The sequence below is a fragment of the Durio zibethinus genome, chromosome 23, assembly GCF_047325235.1.
Source record: "Durio zibethinus cultivar Kanyao isolate XHJ-2024 chromosome 23, ASM4732523v1, whole genome shotgun sequence".
NCBI classification, from domain to species: domain Eukaryota; kingdom Viridiplantae; phylum Streptophyta; class Magnoliopsida; order Malvales; family Malvaceae; genus Durio; species Durio zibethinus.
In genome coordinates this window covers 10,193,371-10,214,497 of record NC_143184.1, presented here as the reverse complement: position 1 = coordinate 10,214,497, position 21,127 = coordinate 10,193,371, and the positions used below count along the sequence as shown (strand labels likewise).

The 21,127-nt window shown below is 26.1% G+C and overlaps 1 pseudogene across 1 annotated transcript; it reads left to right on the top strand.

Moving 5' to 3' along the window:
* The first annotated feature begins 4,165 nt into the window (after nt 1-4,165).
* LOC111305679 (receptor-like protein kinase FERONIA pseudogene) lies at nt 4,166-7,266 on the top strand (annotated as a pseudogene). The gene has a single exon (XR_016332630.1). The product of XR_016332630.1 is annotated as a receptor-like protein kinase FERONIA pseudogene (transcript).
* The last annotated feature ends 13,861 nt before the right edge of the window (nt 7,267-21,127 follow it).

The following is a 21,127-nucleotide window of genomic DNA, read 5'->3' as shown; positions in this document are numbered from 1 at the left end:
ATGCTATTGTAAGTTAACAACTGTACCATATGCAATAAAAGTATGAATATTGTATTGCACATGGTGCAATAGCCAAATTGCACAAGCACCTTTTTCACAAGTAGTTATTCCTCTCAGATGCACGTTTATTAGATTTGAAAAAATATTACAAATATTATTGAATGGACAGTATGACTGAAAAATTAGAGGTTCATACTGCAAGATTTAAATGGTCTATACAATGAAAAAATCATTAGAGACCCAATTAAAGATTACTGTAAGAGACATTCCATATTTTTATGCTAGACTCTGATCAAGAGATTGAAATCTACCATATTGTATCTAATGTAACAAAAAATTGAAGTAAAAAATTTCTTTCGAAAATTTATTTTTGGATAATTGTAATGCATTTTGGAAATGTATTTTTTGGTATGTCATAATATATAGATCCATACACTAACCGCTAAACAAAAATTAAAAAAGTCGTCACTAATATTTTTTGTCTAGATGTGATTGGTCACCTAATCAAATATGTCCCATATAAAAAGGAGTTTCAATATTGACTTAGGTATATTTAAATAATAGATTTTACTCTATGCAACCAGATTTTAGGTTTAGGAGTACACTTACGATGAGGAAGGTTATAGTACCTTCACAACACTCATCAAAAGATGGTACCAGTTTGATTTCAAATTATCCAAGCCTTAAACATATTTATAATTTACCAAGATATTTACTATTGAAAATTAACCTTAAGATTACTCCAATAGTTTGGTAGTAATTTAAGATAACTTTCTTACCTCAAGAGTATTCAAAGAGACTAATATCTCATCATGAAAGACTTCGTCGTCAGATTTATTAATGTATTTTGCCTAAAAAACTAATTAGTAAAGTCTTCTAATAATTTGATAGGATTTATTTTGATACAGATCTTACAATAGTTTGGTAATATTTTATTATAAAATATTTATAAAATTTTATTTTTGAGAAAATTCATTAAATTTTTCAATAGTTTAGTAAAATTTAACTTAAGACACAATCCTTCAATAGTTTGGTAAGTTAAAATACAAAATACTTTATTAACAATTATTTTTTTTGGTGAAAATTGATTTATGAAATTCTTCAATAGTTTGGTACAATCTATAAAATTTAAATCCATGAAAAATTCTACAATAGTTTGGTAGGATTTATGAATTTATTTGAAAAGAGAAAAAAATTTTAGGTTTTTTTCCAAAAACAATAAAAGAAATTTTACAAAATATTTAAAAAAAGCTTAATTTAAAATTAGTAAAATAATAAAAATAAAAATAAAATAAGAAAAATCTTTAAAAAATGAAAATTGCAAAAATCAATAAAAAAATAAAATAAAAAATGAAAATAAAAAGAAAAAAAAATTTATGATCGGGTTAGGTTGATTTATAAATGGCGCCCAAATCCTGAAGGGGTTCATGTAGATTTTGGGTTGGCTGAAATGACATTGTTTTCTTGCAAGTATAAAAGCTAAAACACTCAGCCTTTCTTCAGAAGCCTTTGATCCTTTCTCTTTCTTTAACCAAAATTCGTTCTACTTTCTTTCTAGAAAACCCTAGAGCAATCCATCAAAAACTGGGTAACTCATCGATTTTTGAAAAATGTCATTAGAATTCGATCAAAAAATTCAACTAAAAAATTCAAACGTTTAAACCAAAAACCATGTTTTTTTTAAGATTTTTTCATAAATTTAACCCAAACCCAGAAATTCAAACTTAAAACCTAGAACTTCAAACTTAAACCCTGAAATTCCAACTTTTAATCCTAGAAATGTCAAACAATGAAACTTCAAACTCAGAAATTCAAAACCCAAAAATTTTAAACCCAAAGAGCTTTCCCAAAAAATCAACTCTTAAATTTCTTTATGATCCTATGTCCAATTTATAGCTAGTTTTGAGTACAAATTTTAAGGCTCGAATAAAATCAATCTAAGCTTGAATCTTGAGATTGAATTGTGCCCAAACAGAATTAATCTAGGCTTTAATCTTGGGATTGGATTTTGTCCAATATGATTTAGGCCTAGGTTATTGTAAATTTGTTTGATTGATTTGATTCTGTCTTGTAAACCCTTTTAATTCGATTGCATGCAAATTTGAATCTCTTCAATTATGGGACTTTGATTAGCCAAAAAAGGAAATAATAATAATAATAATAATAATAATAATAATAATAATAATAATAATAATAATAATAATAATAATAAACAGTGAATCTTTTTGGCATAAATTTGGCATTGTGACACTTTCGAGCATAATCAATGCAGTCTCTATATTGTCAACCAATAATATCCAGCTCTCATAATTTGTCTTATCATCATTTGTCCATTTGTATGTACTACACATATATCATCATGGACTTCCCCAATGATCTTCTTGCCCTCACAGGCACCTACACAACGCAATAACACTTGATCTTTGTTTCTCTTATACAGAACCTCCCCATCTACTAAGAATCCTATAGCCAATCTCCTTAAGACTCTTTTATCATTCTCTATTGTGTGATCCTGGTGTTGCTGATCCCTTAGATTTCATAGAATATCATAATACCAGAGATTTTCATCTTTTTCCTCTTCCACGCTGGCATAGTGCACTAGCATATCTTTAACATCTAACTTGATGGGCTGAATTTCAGTATTATTACCAATTTGCACTATTGTAGCCAAGATGACCAAGGCATCTGCAATCTAATTTTCTTTACGAGGCCAATGTTCAAATTGGATTGTCTCAAATTACTTGCATAACTCTATTTTCAATTTTAATCACAACTACAATAACTAATCTAATTATTGTCATTATTTTCAATCTAATCATCCATCCAAATAGACTCTTAGTTTATCAATTCTTTATTACAACAATGTGATTTAACTATTTTTCTCCATAATTACTTAATTGAAGATAAGATGTAAATTTAATTTATAATTTAATTCAACTGATTTATATAATAATTTTAAAAAAATATTAAATAACTATGAAATTTAAATTTCAATATTTATTATCATTATCTTATTTTAAGATTGTAATTTTTTTATATAAAAATAAAATACGATGTAATTAAAATCATATCTCAAGAGGTCTTGTTATTTCTCAAGTCAATAAATCATGATAGAATACCACAAAATTATAATTATAATGAGACAAAATGCAATTACCAATAACAAGTGTTTTGTGAGGACATTGTGCATCAAAATGGAATCAACCAAATAAAAACAATTTGTCACGCTTCAAAAGGAATGACAAACAATTGTGCAATGCTGATTCGTCTTTGAATAAACTGCTATCAATTTTGCTTGTGTTTAAAGTCCAGCAAAATGGGACCTAAGTGCACAATGGAGAAAGATCTTAGTAGACTCAGCAAATTAGACCATTTTTTTCCATGTCAGAGTGAAGCATTGACTCCTACCAGTCTTTCCATCAAATCCCACTTCTGCATGGATCAACGCGGCCTAGCCGTTGCCCTTAGCTGTACGCATAAAATCTGTAACTTTATGAAAAGATTTTGGATAAAATTTTTTAGATGAAATTTATAAATTTTTTTATTAAAAGTAATTAAAGAAAATTAATATTTATAAATTAAAAAAATTATTTTATATATTAGGTGTGTAAATTAAAAAAAAATTATTAAAATTTAATATATTTTTAAATAAATATTTTTAATAAAAATATTAATAAAATTTTTATTATTAAACAAATAATGATTAAATTTAAATTATAAATGATATTTTTAAATAATTTTTTAATAATTTTTTGTTATATAATAAAGATAAAATTTTAGTACAAATAAAAAGAAAGAAATTTGATTTGAAATCAAATGTTTGATATTCTTTCAAGCGTTTTTAATTATTAGATCAAAAGTTTAACGATATTTTTTAATATTATTAATTTATATATTAAAATTGATCAATCTATTAATTTAAATTTTTTATTAAATTTTTATTAATTTTTTTTTAAAATTTAGCAATTTCACCAAAAAAAATTCTTGTAAATATAGATACTTTGGATTATAATTTGTCGAAGAAATATGGATCTAAAAATGTCGGAAGCTATTGATCCAAGTCAATGCTTGACTAATTATATAGGCTTAATGGCTTAATCATTCAAAGTCTTCATTCTCTTTCTTCTATATTACAGTCGTTAAAATTTCGATTTCTGAAATCTGGCATCTTATATGAAAGGGAAAGCGAAAGTTTTAAGGCAGATAAGCATGGCATTTCCTGAAAATATCTTGGTTCTTGACTTTTCTTCTCCCATCAGAATCGTTTTCCTCATCTCTCGGTTTAATTGTTGAGAGCAAACTTCTTTATCTTTAATTTTAATTCTTTTTCTGATGTTCTTTGGAATGCTTACCATGAAGAACACCGAAAAGGGGTATGTTCCTTCGAAAAAACTTTCAATCCTAGCCCCTTTCTGCTTGATGCTCACGCTCCAAAACCTGAGCATCTCAGCCGCATATGATCCCCAAGTAGACATAGCACTTGACTGTGGCTCCACCAGCAGCAGCACTGATCTCATTCAACGGTTGTGGCTTGGAGATTCTAAATATTTAGATCAGCCCAATAATACTGAATCTGTAGTGTCAGATATTCTAAGTGACACCATACCTTACAGAACCGCACGCCTCTCTCGCTCTGAATTTAGCTACATGTTTAACGTGGCACCGGGCCCCAAATTCATTCGCCTTCACTTTTTTCCTACTTCACTCCAAGAATTCAACCGGTCAAATGCTTTTTTTGATGTCCACATCGGCCGTTCTACCCTCCTAAGGAACTTCAGTGCTGCCCTTACAGCCGATGATCTCAACTCGACAACATTTTACAAAGAATTTTGCATAAATGTTGAAGGTGATCGAAAGCTGAACATATTGTTCACTGCAAGTCACAGTATGCCTGATTCTTATGCATTCATCAACGGAATCGAAGTTGTGTCAATGCCCGACAATCTGTATTACTCTGCAGACAATGACACGGGGTTTCAGTTTGTTAACCAGGTGAATCCTTATCAAATCAAGAAGGACATAACCCTTGAAATGGCATACCGAATAGAGATGGGCGGTGGCTCCGTTCCTCCTTCACAAGATACAGGCATGCATAGGAGCTGGGACCAAGACTTAAAATACTTGACCGATGCTAGACCCAGTGCTCTACCTGTTCATGTTAGCATCAAGCTCAATTTCAGTAAGGCACCCAACTACGCTGCACCAGACTCAATTTATAGAACCGCCAGGACGATGGGGACCAACAATACTGTGAATGAGAACTACAGACTCACTTGGCAATTTCCAGTTGATACCGGATTCACCTACTTTGTTAGGCTACATTTTTGCGAGTTCCAGATAGAGATAAAAGCCCCGGGAGATAGAGTTTTTGAGATCTATATAGACAATTTACAGGTAGAATCTCAAGCAGATGTCGTTAGCTGGGCTGGAGGAACAGCGATTCCTGTCTACCAGGATTATGCTGTTATGATTGGCAACGGCGGCAGAACAGGAAACCAAAAGAAAACAAATCTATCAATTTCACTGCATCCTACCGCTGCTTGGAAGACCACATATTCTGATGCTATATTGAATGGGCTTGAAATCTTCAAATTGAGCAATGACGGAAATCTCGCCGGACCTAACCCTGACCCTGTTTATGCCAGTCCGCCTGGCGTTGTTACGCCAACAACGAGGAAAAAGAGTAGTCATAAACCAGTAGTTTTCATTGTTGGAGGTATAGTATTAGGCTTCGTTTCACTTTCGCTTCTATGTTTCCTGAGTTTCCGACGAAAAATGACAGTGGATGATTCTGGTTTAAGCGACCGGCCTTCCTGGTGGGGTCAAATTTCTTCTACAACCAAGTCCTCAAAGTCTCTACCATCCTATCTTTGTCGATACTTCTCACTGGCGGAGATCAAAGCAGCTACCAACAACTTTGACAATGTTTTCATTATTGGTGTTGGAGGATTTGGTAACGTTTACAAGGGACTCATAGATGGTTGTGTGAAACCAGTGGCAATCAAACGATTGAATCCTGAATCTCAACAAGGCGCCCCTGAGTTCAAGACCGAGATCGAGATGCTTTCCCAACTCCGCCATCTCCATTTGGTCTCTTTGATTGGTTACTGCAACGACGCTCCTGAAATGATCCTTGTCTATGATTTCATGGTCCGTGGCACCTTCCGTGAACATCTCTACAAGACTGATAATCCTCCTCTTCCCTGGAAACAAAGGCTGGAAATTTGTATTGGTGCGGCACGTGGGTTGCAGTATCTTCACACTGGGGCTAATGACACAATAATTCATCGTGATGTTAAGACAGCAAATATTTTGTTGGATGAGAAGTGGGTGGCTAAGGTTTCAGATTTCGGATTATCGAAATTAGGCCCTACTAACATGTCCAAGGCACATGTTACCACGGTTGTAAAGGGCAGCTTGGGTTACTTGGATCCAGAATATTTTCGTCGTCAACAATTGACAGAAAAATCGGATGTGTATTCATTTGGTGTGGTGTTGTGTGAAGTATTGTGTGCTAGACCACCGATTAATCGAACAGAAGATAAGGCACAAGCTAGCTTAGCAACATGGTTTCAAGAATGCTACCGTAATGGAACCCTTTATCAGATCATTGATCCATTTTTGAGAGGTAAAATTTCACCTCAGTGTTTCAAGAAATTTACTGAGTTGGCAATCAGCTGCTTAGTTGACGAGGGAATCGAACGACCATCGATGAGTGATGTTGTGTGGAGCCTTGAGTTTGCTCTACAATTGCAGGGTAGTGAGGCGGAAGAGATCAATCGTAGTGGTGCTCAAATAGAAATGGATGCGGGAGGGGAGACCCCTTTGAATAAGGAGTACCCTTTAACTGATGATAGTGTTGAAGTTTTTAGCAGCATTGATGAACGTGTGCTGATGTCGCGAAGCACGTTTAGCATAACAACAAGTGATGAACAAAGTTCCACCAGCAAGGATTTTGACAGGCTACTAACGTCTGGGGCAGTTTTCTCTGAGATTAGGGATCCGCAAGGGCGATGATCCAAAGAGGTTTGCTAGAACAAATGAAGTAAAAAAATCTGTGTATGAAGGGCTGGGTATGAATAGGGAAAAGCAATGTCGACTTGGATCATGTTTTAAGTAGAGCTAGATTCATGTAAAGAAATTGTAAGGAAAAAAGGAAAAAAATGGAGTGAGTTATCAAGTTATAGGAAACTTTTAAAAAATAGATAAATTTTTGCATGATATTAAAATTACTAGCTAGAATAGATGCCAATATATTTATGTTCACTTTATAAATATATACTTCTCTTGTCAAAAAATACTTGGTCAATTTTTTTTATGTGAGACAATCATAATTTAAACTTTAGTTACTGAAATTAAGAATTTAATACTTAAAAATATTTTAATTATAATTCTTTTTATTACAATTATATAATTAATCAATCATAACAAATAATTATGTAAAGATGTACCATTTAAAGGAATGAACTTTACATAATTTTTTTTTTTATGAATCTTACATAATATTAAATTATAATTTATTAATTATATTACAATAATTACAAATTATATGATCACTCAATATTTTACCGTAAGATTACATTGCTCTCGGTAATGCTTGGTCATTTTATCCCAACACTTTAATTACTTAAATTTCAATTTAAGATATCTTTGATGCATGTCATATATCCTCGCTCAAAGATGGGCTCAAGTTTAAATAATAATAAAAAAATGATCAATTCCAGTCCTTCCCCTTGTACTTTTGAATATGTCATAAAAAATTAAGATCTATTTTTAATATTATAAATTATCCATACTTTTTTTTTTGGAAATAGTAAATGATTTTCAGCTTTAGCAAGACCAAAAACCAAAATTCAATACAATTTTTGGACTTCCATTTTTTTTTATTCAAGTGGGGAAGCTCGCCCCGCCCCCCCACCCTCACCGTGGATCAAGTAAATTTCCACACAAGAGATGGATTCTTAAAAATTAATAGTCGATGATGATGCTGAATTTGAGTAATTTGACAGGCAAATGATGAATGGATTGCTTGAATTGGACATTGGGAAATGAAAGGGATAAAACTTTTCATATCTACGTACTTGTGTATTTTATTCAAAGCCCTTTGTTCAACAACCCAATTAAATGTTTCTCCACTTAGATAATGGCCCTTAGTGCTTGGGGGCAGGTGCTTAAAGCTTATAAAAGTAATAATAATTAAAAAAAATTTTTCCATTCCTAATTTATCAAGTCGTTAGATACTTGTTATATCGAGTGATAATTTGGTATTTACTAAAAATCATTCTTTAATTAGGACGGCCATGAAAGGTAATTGGAAGCTAATCATCGAAGTTGAAACAATACAAAAATTGAATTTCATGTAAACGAAATCCAAATATCTATATTAACTGAATATTTTAAGTTCATGATTGACTTCTTTATTTATGGTTGAATGGATACTAGACATTTGTTTACACCCATTTGTTAAAATTAATTTTTAACTTCACGATTTGTTATAAAATAACAATATCTATATCCGTGATAATCTTTTAATTTTATTTATAAAATTAAAAGATTTTACTATTGATTTATCAAAACCAAAATTTTTATTAACTTCAATTGTAAATATAATATATGATACGAAATTGAACACAAGCATATCAAAGTTACTAAAAACACAAAGGAGGTACAAATCTTTATTAGAAAAAAAAAAAAGAAAATTAAATAGAAGGAGTAGGACATCCTCGTTTGTAGGTAGAGCATTTTTCTGGTTTCCTCTGATCCTTGTTTGCTGGTGGGGTGCACGACCTATAGGGGCTTCCCCTCCCGCAATCCACAGCAGGATTGTTAGGGTTCTTGGTAGCCTCGGTTACATATCTATTTTCAGTGGCAAGCATTCTTCCAATTTCGGAGTCTATCAAGAACTCCAACTCCATGTTTGCAGCGATGGTGGCAAAGCGGCCACTGCCATTGAACTCCATCAGCGAAGCACCGGTTGCTCCACCTCGGCTCGCGTCCAACATAATCATTAGTGTTATTACAGCTCCTAGAGAGAGACCCTTTCTCACTAAAACTTCCATAGATATTATATTTCTTTGTTTCTCTTCTCATCAGCCAACTCTCTTTACTCGTATGGTTGGACAATCGGGAAAAGTTGGGGACATTTATGGTTGTTAGTGCGCGGGGTTGGTAGTAGTGTTGGTGGCAATGAATAAACCTCAAATGGTGAATATTTTCATTTAACTTTAACAAGAAAAATAATATATATATATATATATATAAAATAGTTTTATTCCATATGCCATCCACGTGATTGTTAACCAAATTATAATTATAATTATAATTATAATATAATAAAATAATTTTGATATTTTATAATAATAAAATTAAAATAATTATCATCATACTAAATTGAATTAAAAATGTAAATTTAAGTTTAAAAAATAAATATAAAAAAAATTAAAATTAAAATTCCAATAAAAAATAAATATTTAATGTTTCTTTGTGTTGATTCTTTTTAGAAGTTTTCTTTTAAGTCTTTTAGTGTTAAGTCATCATCTTCATTCAGTTTTTTTTTTATATTTTTCTTTTTCTTTTTTTTTTTAATTTTTTTATTATAAAAGATTATCTTCTATCACAATCAAATCAGACTTTGTAATTTTCTTCTTCTCTATTTTATGTTTTTTCTAGAGCTTTTTAAAGCTTTTTTAGTGGTGAATTTTTATCTTCAATTTTATAAAATTTTTAGGCAATTGATCATTGCCAAACTCATTCAAACATTACGTTTCATTTATTTGCCATTGAAAATTTAAATTTATTATTTTGATTTGAAACCAAATTGTTATAAAGTTTTTGGTACTTGAAATAAAGTAAATATATAATTTTTTTTTATTTCTAACTTCTATTTTGAACATGTACTTATTTATGTAATATAAATCATTTTGTAATTTCATTTTATAGTAAAAAATGCATACTTACATGAATTTTACTAATTAAAAATATTAATCTGTAAACATATTCTAAAAAAAGGATATGAAGTAATAAAAAAACTATTAGTATCTCGATGTAATAATCAATGATGTTTATTTATGTATTTATTTGGGATATTGACTAAAACTACTTTTAGTATCGAATACTGATTTCCTAAAAAGCAATTAAATATACATAACTTACTAAAATATGTTATACTAAGAGTTTAAATAAAACTTTACTTAAAGGTATACCTTATCCTAATCAAATAGTTTTTTATGTTGTTCTTTAAATATTCAAATACTTTTTTCAATTAACTTTTTTCAATATTATTATTGTTTGTTAAATAATGAAATATCATAATTTGAAAATTAATAAGATATGATCTATTTTAGACAGATATCAAAAGATATATTTTGAAGGTAAACTATGTTTTAAATCTTAGACTTTAAAATTGATAGTGAATATATTTTTAATATTTGAACTCTTTTTTAATTAAAATGAAGTAATTTCGATGAACACTTAATTATATATAAAGTATAAGTCATAAAAAAAATTCATTATTTAAACAATATTGTTATAAAATTATAATTTATAGAATTCATACTATTATTAATATTATTAGATCATATATTTTAATTTAAAATATTATGTACCTAAGAAAATAACTAATAGGTAATTTTTCTATGGTGTTTTCCAATAAATTTAGACTTATTATTTGTCTCTTTCATTTTAAAAATATCTTTGAAGACAAAATTTTTTGGTATAATTGCTATCAATGTTATAAATGATACCATAAAACACAACAATTTATTTTAGTAAAGATATAACATTAATCTAGTTACTATTAACATATTTTCAAATAGACAATTAATGACATGCGAATATAGATAAAAGTTATTGCAAATTTTCACTTCAAAATTTGATTTTTTTTAATAAAAATATGTTGTTATAGTAATTGATACATGAATATTGTTTTAATTATTTATATATGTGTACAATATCTACAAATATTGTAACTCAATACCTTAGTATTAAATGGCAATTAATATAATTTTTAAATGAATTAAATATCTTAGACATATTAAAAAATATAGCTCTATATCAATATTTAACCAAAAAAAATACTAAGTTAGTAATGATTTACTATTATATGTTATCGATAATTTGCTGTTAAGTTATATAACTAATTTATTATCAAAATATGAATAATTACTATTAAGTTATCCAAACTTTACTATTAAGCTAAAATTGATTTACTAATGAGTTATCATTGATTTATTATTATCACTGATTTGCAACTAAATTATAAGTGATTTAGCATTTAATTTTCAGTAAAATATGACTAAGTTAACTCTGATTTATTATTATAATTGATTTATTACTAAATTTTTACTTCACTCTTGCTGTAACTAGAGTTCAATCCCTAAAAACTTTAAATATAAAAAAATTTATCATCAATTAACAATTAAGTTATTACTAATTTATTACTATGTTATCAGTAATTTATTATTAAATGATTAATGATTTACTATTAAGTTATGAATGATTTACTACTAAGTTATTGATGATTTAGTACTAAGTTATTAATAATTTATTCTAAAGTTGTAACTAATTTACTATAAAGTTATCGATGATTTTACTATAAAATTATCATTGATATATAACTAAGTTATAAGTGACTTATTACTATGTTATTAGTGATTTACTACTAAATTCAGTGATTTACTATTATATTATTATGCATTTACTAATTACCATTGATTTATTACTAAGTTTTTAATATTTAACTATTAAGTTATCAATTATTTACTACTAAATTATCATTGAATTACTACTAAGTTATTTATGATATACTATTAATTTTATCAATTAATTACAATATATGAGATAATTTTCTTTTTATATAATATAACATTATTGTTTCGTTCAAATTTAGAATTTTTTACTAAATTTTTTTAATGAAAAAGTCATGATAGGTTTATCCTAATCCTTTTCTCTTTCTAGTAACCAAGTTTCAATTATTAATAACTTTAAGTATAAAAAAAAAATGTTATCACTAATTAACAAATAAGTTACTACTCACTTACTACTATTTTATCACTGATTTACTACTAAATTATCATGATTTATCACTAAGTTATAAATGATTTACCACTAAGTTATAAATGATTTATTACTAAGTTATTGATAATTTACTATTAAGTTATTAATAATTTATTTTAATGTTATTACTGATTTACTATAAAATTATTGATGATTTACTATAAAGTTATTAATAATTAACTAATTTATAACTAAATTATTATTAATTTATAAATATATTATCAATGAATTACAACTAAATTATCAATGTTTTACTATTACATTATTAGTGATTTACTACTAAGTTATCGATAATTTACCACTAAATTATTAGTGATTTACTGATATGTTGTTATGCATTTACTACTTTGTTATCATTGATTTACTTCTGAGTTCTAGTGATTAGCTATTAAATTATCATTGATTTATCGTTAAGTTATTTATGATTTATTACTAAATTTATAATTTAACTACTATTAAACTAAAATAAATTTACTATTATGCTATCACTAATTTACTACTAAATTTTCATTGATTTACTATCAAATTATCAATGATTAACTATTAAGTTATCTTTTTTTTATGAAGCTATTATTAATTTACAACTATATTATTTACAATTATATTATAATTGATTTATTATTAAGTTATTATGCTTTGACTATTATATTATTGCAAATTTACTACTAAATTATAATTGATATACTATTAAGTTATATCTCTTATTTATTATACTAAATTATTATTGATTAACTATTAATTCCTAATGATTCTATTAAGTTATATTGATTTACTTTTAATTTTTAATTATTAATTACTACTTGTTATAAATTATTTACTATTAAATTATCATTGATTTATTACTAAACTATGTATGATTTATTACTAAATTTGTCAATTAATTACTACTCCTTTTATTTATCCCAATTAAATTGTCACAGTTGATTTTTTTTGGTTAAAATTTTCTAACTTTGACATCTATTATTTTAAATATTTTAATAAATTAAATTTTAAAAAATATATATTAGAAACCACTTCCTTTAAAGTTTTTAAAATTTTTTTTTCATATTTTTATCAACAATAAATAAAAAATAATATGTGATTAAAACTGAAAAAAATTGACCTACAAAAATCAAAATGTGACAATTTTATTAGGATGAAAGGAGTATTAAACTGAATCTTATTTACTATTAAGTTATTATTTATTTATTATTAAGTTATTATTAATTTACTATTAAGTTATCATTTATTTATTATTGAGTTATCAATCACTAACTACTAAGTTATCACTTACTTTTTATTAAGTTATCCTTAATTTACTAATATGTGTTATACATTTATAATTATCTATAAATTATTTACTATTAAGTTATTTGTTATTTCTTACTATGTTATTATGTATTTATTATTATGTTATCGTACGCTATTTTATCAATTGTTTATTACTAAATTATTATTTATTTACTATTAAGTTATTATTATTTTACTATTAAGTTATTCATAATTTACTATATAGTTATCATTAATTTAGTATAAAGTTATTATTGATTTTGTCTAAATTATCAGTAATTTAAAACAAAATTATCAATAATTTGCTACTATGTTATTATACATTTGCTAGTAAGTTATAATTGATTTACCATTAAATTTTCTATAATTAATTTAATTGTGTAAATCATATTAATAGGTGTAATATATTATAAACACTAAATTATTCATTTGTAGAAAAACTATTTTAAACCTTTTAGCCGAATTACTTTCATTAACTGGGGCATGAATAACTTAACCAAAGAAAACCTATTTTAATAAGAAAATAAATAAAAAAGTAGATAATATTTTAATTTACTAAAAAATATTAAATAAAAATAAATAGAGAGAATTTAATAAATTACCACATTTTATATATAACATATATATATATTAAACATTTTTTTAATTATAGAATGTCTTATTCAAGGTATGCTATAAAATCTAAAGTATGTATATGTTTGTGAGTATTTTAAATATTTAGCTAAAATTTAAATAAATTTTTTTATAGAAAAGTTGGCTAAATTCCAAGTGGAGCACTTTTTACACATTAAGAGAAAAAAAAAAAATTAAAGGTCATGTTATCATTTGTCATCCAACACCTTTATTTTTTTAATCATTTTCATATATGTTATGATACATTAACCCATTGAGTAATAAAGAGACTAATTTAATAATTTTACGATCTATATGAAATATTAATTGATTCATTTGTTTTATTTTGTATATATGTAATTTAACATTATCAATTGAATTAATTTATGATCTTTATTGTATGATTATATAAGTAAACATATTTTATTTCACATCCTCATACTTCAAATTTTTTATTATGCAACTAATGAGTGTAATTGTAAGTCACTCTTTCTTTATGAATTGAAGAACTCATTGGACATGCATGATTGGCATGCAATGTATTATTAATAGGAATGTACCAAATTAAAAAATCACTTTTAATATTATTTATAGTTCATACTTTTATATGTATATATCATAGATGATATGTATTTATCTATAATAAATACACTCATAAAGTATAAATAATTATTAAATAGATGCTTTCATGATAAGAGTACAAATTAATAATCATATACTTAAAGAATATAAACAAAAAATAGAAAATAAACTATAACATTATTGATTCAAAGAATATAATAATTGGTTACAAAATTAACAAAGCTTGGATCATTCAACAAAATGTGCACCATTAATCATGTGATTAAAATATTTTTCACTATCAAAATACAAAAATATTCTAGAGCATTCTTAATTGAAAAAAAATGAATTTATATTATTCAAGAGAAAATTATAAATATATTTATAGTAGAGTTTTTAAATTTCACAATTGAAATTAGTAGCATAACACACGACCCTTTAAGCTTTAGAGTATATTAAAAAAGGCTAATTGAAAAAATAAGTGAGTGATATTAAAAAAAAAAAGACTAATTGAAAAAGTAAGTGAGTGATGTGTTAATTTTTTAACCCACTTGTGAAATTAAAAAGAAAAACTTAACTAGCATATATCAAATAATTTCTCTTCTTCAAGATTAATGTTTCTTAACAATATTGACTATGATTTTATAAAAATATATTAAGTACAAAATATTTTAAATTAAAAATAAAAAAATAAGGATTGACTGAAATTAACTTGGATGTAATATAGAATCAATCTATAGAAGATAAAATAAAATATAAGTTTAGTAACAATTTACATATACGAGAGATTATGTTCATAAAGCAAATATTTATTTAAGCATTGTAAAGTTAAAACGTGATTGCATAAAGTGATTAAAAATATTATAGTAAAATAAATCAACCATTGCAATCATTAAACATAAAAATGTATATTTATCATAAAAAATTTTAAAAAATCAAACATACAAACTTATGACAATATATATATTACTCTTTCTCAATACTTTTTTTATAATTTAATTAATAATTTTGTATGAACTTTAATTTTAATTGATCTAAATTAAATAAATAAAAAATATAAAAATATTTAAGGACTTATGATATGTATTATTAAAGAATATAAAGTGTAAATTAGGCTGTATCTTGAAAAAAAATTATATGATTTACTTAAGATAAAATTAAAGTTTTTGAGACATACACATTATGATATAATGATTTAGACTAAAATAATGACTAATTGAGCAACAGAGGAAAGATTTTGTTTATGCTTTGTTTAATATCACAGACTCCTAGTATGTTATAACCCATAGGATGAAAAATGTGTTTTATATGAATTTAATTGAATTCTTGCTTATGATATTGAACAAAAAAAAAAATCCTACAAAAAAAAGAGTAAATTTGGGTTAATTTTCGACAATACATCCACCATATCCTACAAATAAATTTTTAATATAGTTTAATTTGATATAAATTATATTCATAAAATTTTAATTGATTTAAATTTAAATAACTAACAAATAAAAAGCTATATATTTAATGACAAATAATCTTTATTAAATAAATAAATAAATGCTAAAAATTTAAAGGTAAATTTGTTAATTTTTAAAATTCATAAGGGTATTTATGCTATTAATTTTTAACACTTTTGGATTAATTTAAATAATTAAATAATAAATGCTATATTTAATGAAAAATAATCTTTAATACATAAATAAAAAATGCTGAAATTTTGAAGGTAAAATTGTTATTTCTTAAAATTTGTAAGGGTATTTATGTCGTATACTTTTTTAATAGTTTTAGAGTTCACACTTTTATATATAAATGATATATATATATATATATATATATATATTAACTTCAACCTTTACTCTATTTTTTTTTTTTGACAATTTGTTGCTACATGATCAAAATCGCAATTCAAACTATAGGTCAAGGACCATGGCCCTAGTAATCTATGTATACAGATTGTATTTCATTTTCATCTCCACAATGAAAAGATGGCTTATTGAGAAACGGGGGAAATGATGATATATACAACTAGAGGTGTTTATGAACTATATTAAATCAAGTTCAGGTTAAGTTCATACTTGATATTAATAGTTTATATATATGTTTAGATTTAATTTAATCCAAAATTTTGGGTCTCAAAATTTTCTCAGATTCAGCCCAAATTAAAACAAAATCCCAAACTTACTCATCAAACTTAATTTATATAATAAAAATTTTAAAAAAAGTGTGATTAAATTAAGTTTAATGGAATTTTATTTAATTCACATATATATATAAATTGAAAATAAAAAATAAAAAATAAGTTTAATAAAGTATATATAATTTTTAATTTTAATTTTTATGTATGTGAATTAATTTATATATAATTCACACACACACACACACACACACACACACACACACATATATATATATAAATAATTTATATATATATATATATATATATAAATTTGGACCTAATTATATTAGACTTGGGTTTTAAATTTTTTATCCAAAATTCAATCTTAAATTTAAATGGGCTTACATCCATTTAATAAATTTTAAAATTTTTTTCAAACACTTTCAAAATTTAAGCCAATAACTAAACCCTTAAATATATCTATATTCAACTACCTAGCACACAATGATAAAATGGGACACATTCGTTGACCCTGGGCATCCGAAAAGGTGTTTATCTTTAAATATAAGTGGAAGAATAGAAGTATTTTATTTGATAAAATAATTAAATATCATTCTCCACCAAGATCATGGCCTTAAGTGCTTCTCAAGAAGGTTAGAGAAAATTCTTTGGCACCGAGCTTATAGCTAAGAAGCAAGGAAAAAAGTAGTCACTGAAAATTATGTTAGAAATAATTTTAAAACATGAAAATAGTTTAATTAAGAAAACTTAATTATAAAAAATTATATTTAAATTATTTAATAACTTGAATAATGTTTCATGGTAAAAAGATTTGATTCAATATTTAAAAAATGAATAAAAGTTGGCATATCATAAGAGTAGCCAACTGCTTTAGTAAAAGCTGTCTATTATTAGATTCTCGCTTAGAGGAACAGCAAACTGCCTATGGTAAAAAAATCGACTATTATGAAATCTAAAAGGTATTAAAGTATCAGTATAAAACTTAACAAAGGAGTAGTCCATTACCTACACTAGAGAATCGACTGCTATGATAGAAATCGATTGTTCTATTAATTACTTTATGTTTTAAGTATTTTAAAATTGAGAGAAATCAACTACCCTAAAGAAACAGTCCATTGCCTTGTTTCATAGAACGTTCTGGTAACAAAAATTACAAAGAGGAAGTCACCGTCAGGAATATTCAACTACTTTAGTGAAAAAGATGTAATTTTCTTAAACGTGAAAAATGATTTCTGTTGAAATGAAAAAGTTGATCATTTAATTAAATTAATATGACTTTAATGATTCAAAAATATATCATATTGATTAAAGGAATTGATCCTTGATTGAAACGACATTCACAACTTTAAAATTGAATCTTTATAAATAGAGATTATGAGTGTTCATTTAAAATGGTTCAATAAGTTCAAGAGATTGAATAATTCAAAATCTGTCTTTCTTTTCTCCCAATCTTTAACAAAAAGAGGTCAATTACTTTGACATTATTCTTACAAAAATTAATGTTCAAAGTTAGATTTTTTTCCTCTTATTAAAAGATATTTAGTGATTTGATAACACAAGTATAAGGTAAAATTAAACAAGATTTCATTATGTCTTAAAGACATATCAATTATATCTATTTTGCATATCATAACTGATGGAGATAAAATAAACCTTGAGGAAAGTGATTTTCAGTATGCCTTGAAACTATTTTTTTTTTATTTTTTAAAGATTTTAGCTTAAAATTCGAAAGATTTTAACCGAAGTCATCAATGAAGGATCATTATCAATAACAAGTTTGTGAATAAACAAGTCTAGAATCTAACAAATTACAACGAGAAATTATGATAAAAATATTACAACAGGGAGAGCTTAAATCCTTGGTAATAAATAGAAATATGACGGAAAAAATTACTACATCAAATATAATCGTGGAGACAAAAATATAAATCGCGTATGCGCGTACCCATAGAAAAAAAAAAAAAGGTAGGTCTCTAATCGTTAGTGAGAGAAAGGGTGTAAAAAGAGAGAAAGAAAGATCTAGAGATCAATGGAAGAGAAAGAGAACGGGGTGGACGTAAGCATTTCAACATTTTCCTTTGCATATTTGCTTCACAAATCAAGGCTCAAGAAAATCAACAAATAACTCTATCTACAATATACAATCACAAGTCTCCACCTTATACAAAGATTATTCACCTAATAGTTAGTTTGGATTACGGTGTAATCAAATCAAATTGAGTTGATATAGTAAGAAGTTTGAATTTAATTTGAAATTTGTTATTCAAAATTCAATTCGAATTTGATCAAATTTTAATTTTTAAATTTGAACTTGACTCAATATAAAAATTAAATTATTTGAGTTCGTTTAATTAGTCTCATTTGATAAAAAATGAGTTTGATTCTCATATTTAATTTCAAATTCAATTATATATATGAATTTGAAGTCGAATTGACACATAAGTATAAAAAATTTTTTTAATTAAAATAATAAAAATATATTAAAATTTAAAATTTCGATTAGTCTTATAAATTATTTAAATTGAATATTAAAATATTAAAATTTAGCTTGTTCAATAAGTTGAATTATTCAAATTCAAACTCAATTCAATAATAATCAAGTCTAATTAGAATTTTATCAAAATCAAACTTCAGTAATGTCCTAGTATTGATGTATCATGTATATCTCTCAGATTTTTACAAAATCTCCATCTCAGATTAACCATTGACTTTTGCGCCACCAAAGAGGTTTATTTGCTACTGCTCCGGGGACTTTGACACCAAGCTAGGAGATTTGTTTCAGGATTTTCTTTTGTTGGTATTGTACCATTATTATATGTATAATTCGTGTTAAAATTTTTTTTAAGGCAGGAGGAAATATTTTATTAATGAAAGAAATTTCTGTTTAAAATTAATAGATATAACTCCTCCACTTTTCTGCCTCATCCGTGCTCCGTGTTTAACATCGCGTCATGTGTCCACTAAATTGAGTCAAGTTTATTTTAGAAATTTGTATCAGGTTAAAAAATGGGTTTTAGATGTTTTCAAACTGATTGGTTAAAAGCATTTAATATTTTATAATTTTATTTTAATTTTTTTAAATTAATTATTTTTAAACCTGATTATTTGGAAAAGCTTTAGTCGTTACGGCTGTAATTTGTATTTCATAATAGCAGTGGATGACATTCACTTAACCAAGCTCCTTTGCTTCTCTAATTGCCTGAAATTTTACATTTATATACTTGGTTCTTTCAACAAAATTACATCTCAGTTACCCTCGGAGAGAAAGATGTGTCACAATCTCAAATATATATATATATATATATTCCTCTAAGTAGAAAAAGAGAATGTTATGGCTCGAAATCTAGGCTATTCTTGAGTAATCCTTATTAGAATTTTTCAGTAAATGGTTACTATTAATTAGTAATTTTAATATTTAATAAAATAAGTTGATAAATTTCATCTTAATACGAGATAAGCATGAGAGTCCAAATAATTTAATGTGATCTTCTAAGTATAAATTTTGCACATCTTATTGAGTTAATATGGTTTGATGGTTGTATATGTCTCTAACCTGGTAAACTTTTGATGGACAGGTTTCTAAGGTTTCAATATAAATTGGTTAAGGTCCCATCTGTTGGGATTTACCTTGAATCTCATAATCACACATCGAAAGTTATAAGAGCTTTGAGTTTATCTTGTATCCCACATCGAAAGTTTAGTAAAGGTATAAGGGGTTTTACCCTTATAAACAAGATGTTTTGGTTTTAGTTTCGTAGTCCAAGATAGTTAGATACCAAGAGAATAACTAGGTGAGTAGGCTATTAAAAGGGTGTAATTAGGTTTTGGGTTAAGTTTTGAGTAAAGAGTTTTTGGAGGCTTTTCTCATTCTAAAAGTCCCACAGTTGTAAAAATTTATTTGTTAGTGGATTAGGTTTAGAGTAGGCCATTTTAAGTTGGGCCGAAACAAATATATTTGTGTGTTCTTATTCTTGATTTGAGTATGGGTGCTGCGTGTGCATGTTGATTTTTTTAACAAATGGTATTAAAGCAAGGTTGAGGTTTAAGATTCGCGGGCTTAAGAGATCGTGAAGCAGTATTTAAAGATGTCTGAAGAATGTATGTCTGGTATGCCTATGTCTAAGTTTGATATTCCATTATTTGATGAAAAAAATAATTTTATGTTATGGTAAAGTATGATTCAAGATCTATTAGTACAACAAATATTAGATCAGACATTTGAGAGTATTAAGCCTGAAGGAATGTCTAACGCTAATTGGAATAGGATTTAGAAGAAAGGTGTTAGTACTATCAGATTGGTGCTAGCTCTAGAGGTAAGGTACAGTGTATTGACTGAGAGTACTCCGAAAAGTTTGTGAGATAAACTTGAAGGAATTTATGCTTCGAAGTTGCTGACTAATAGATTATGTTTGAAGATGGATCTATATTTTCTAAAGATTAAAGAAGATACGAGTTTTCATAATTACCTGAATGAGTTTAATAGATTGATTTCTCAATTGCTAG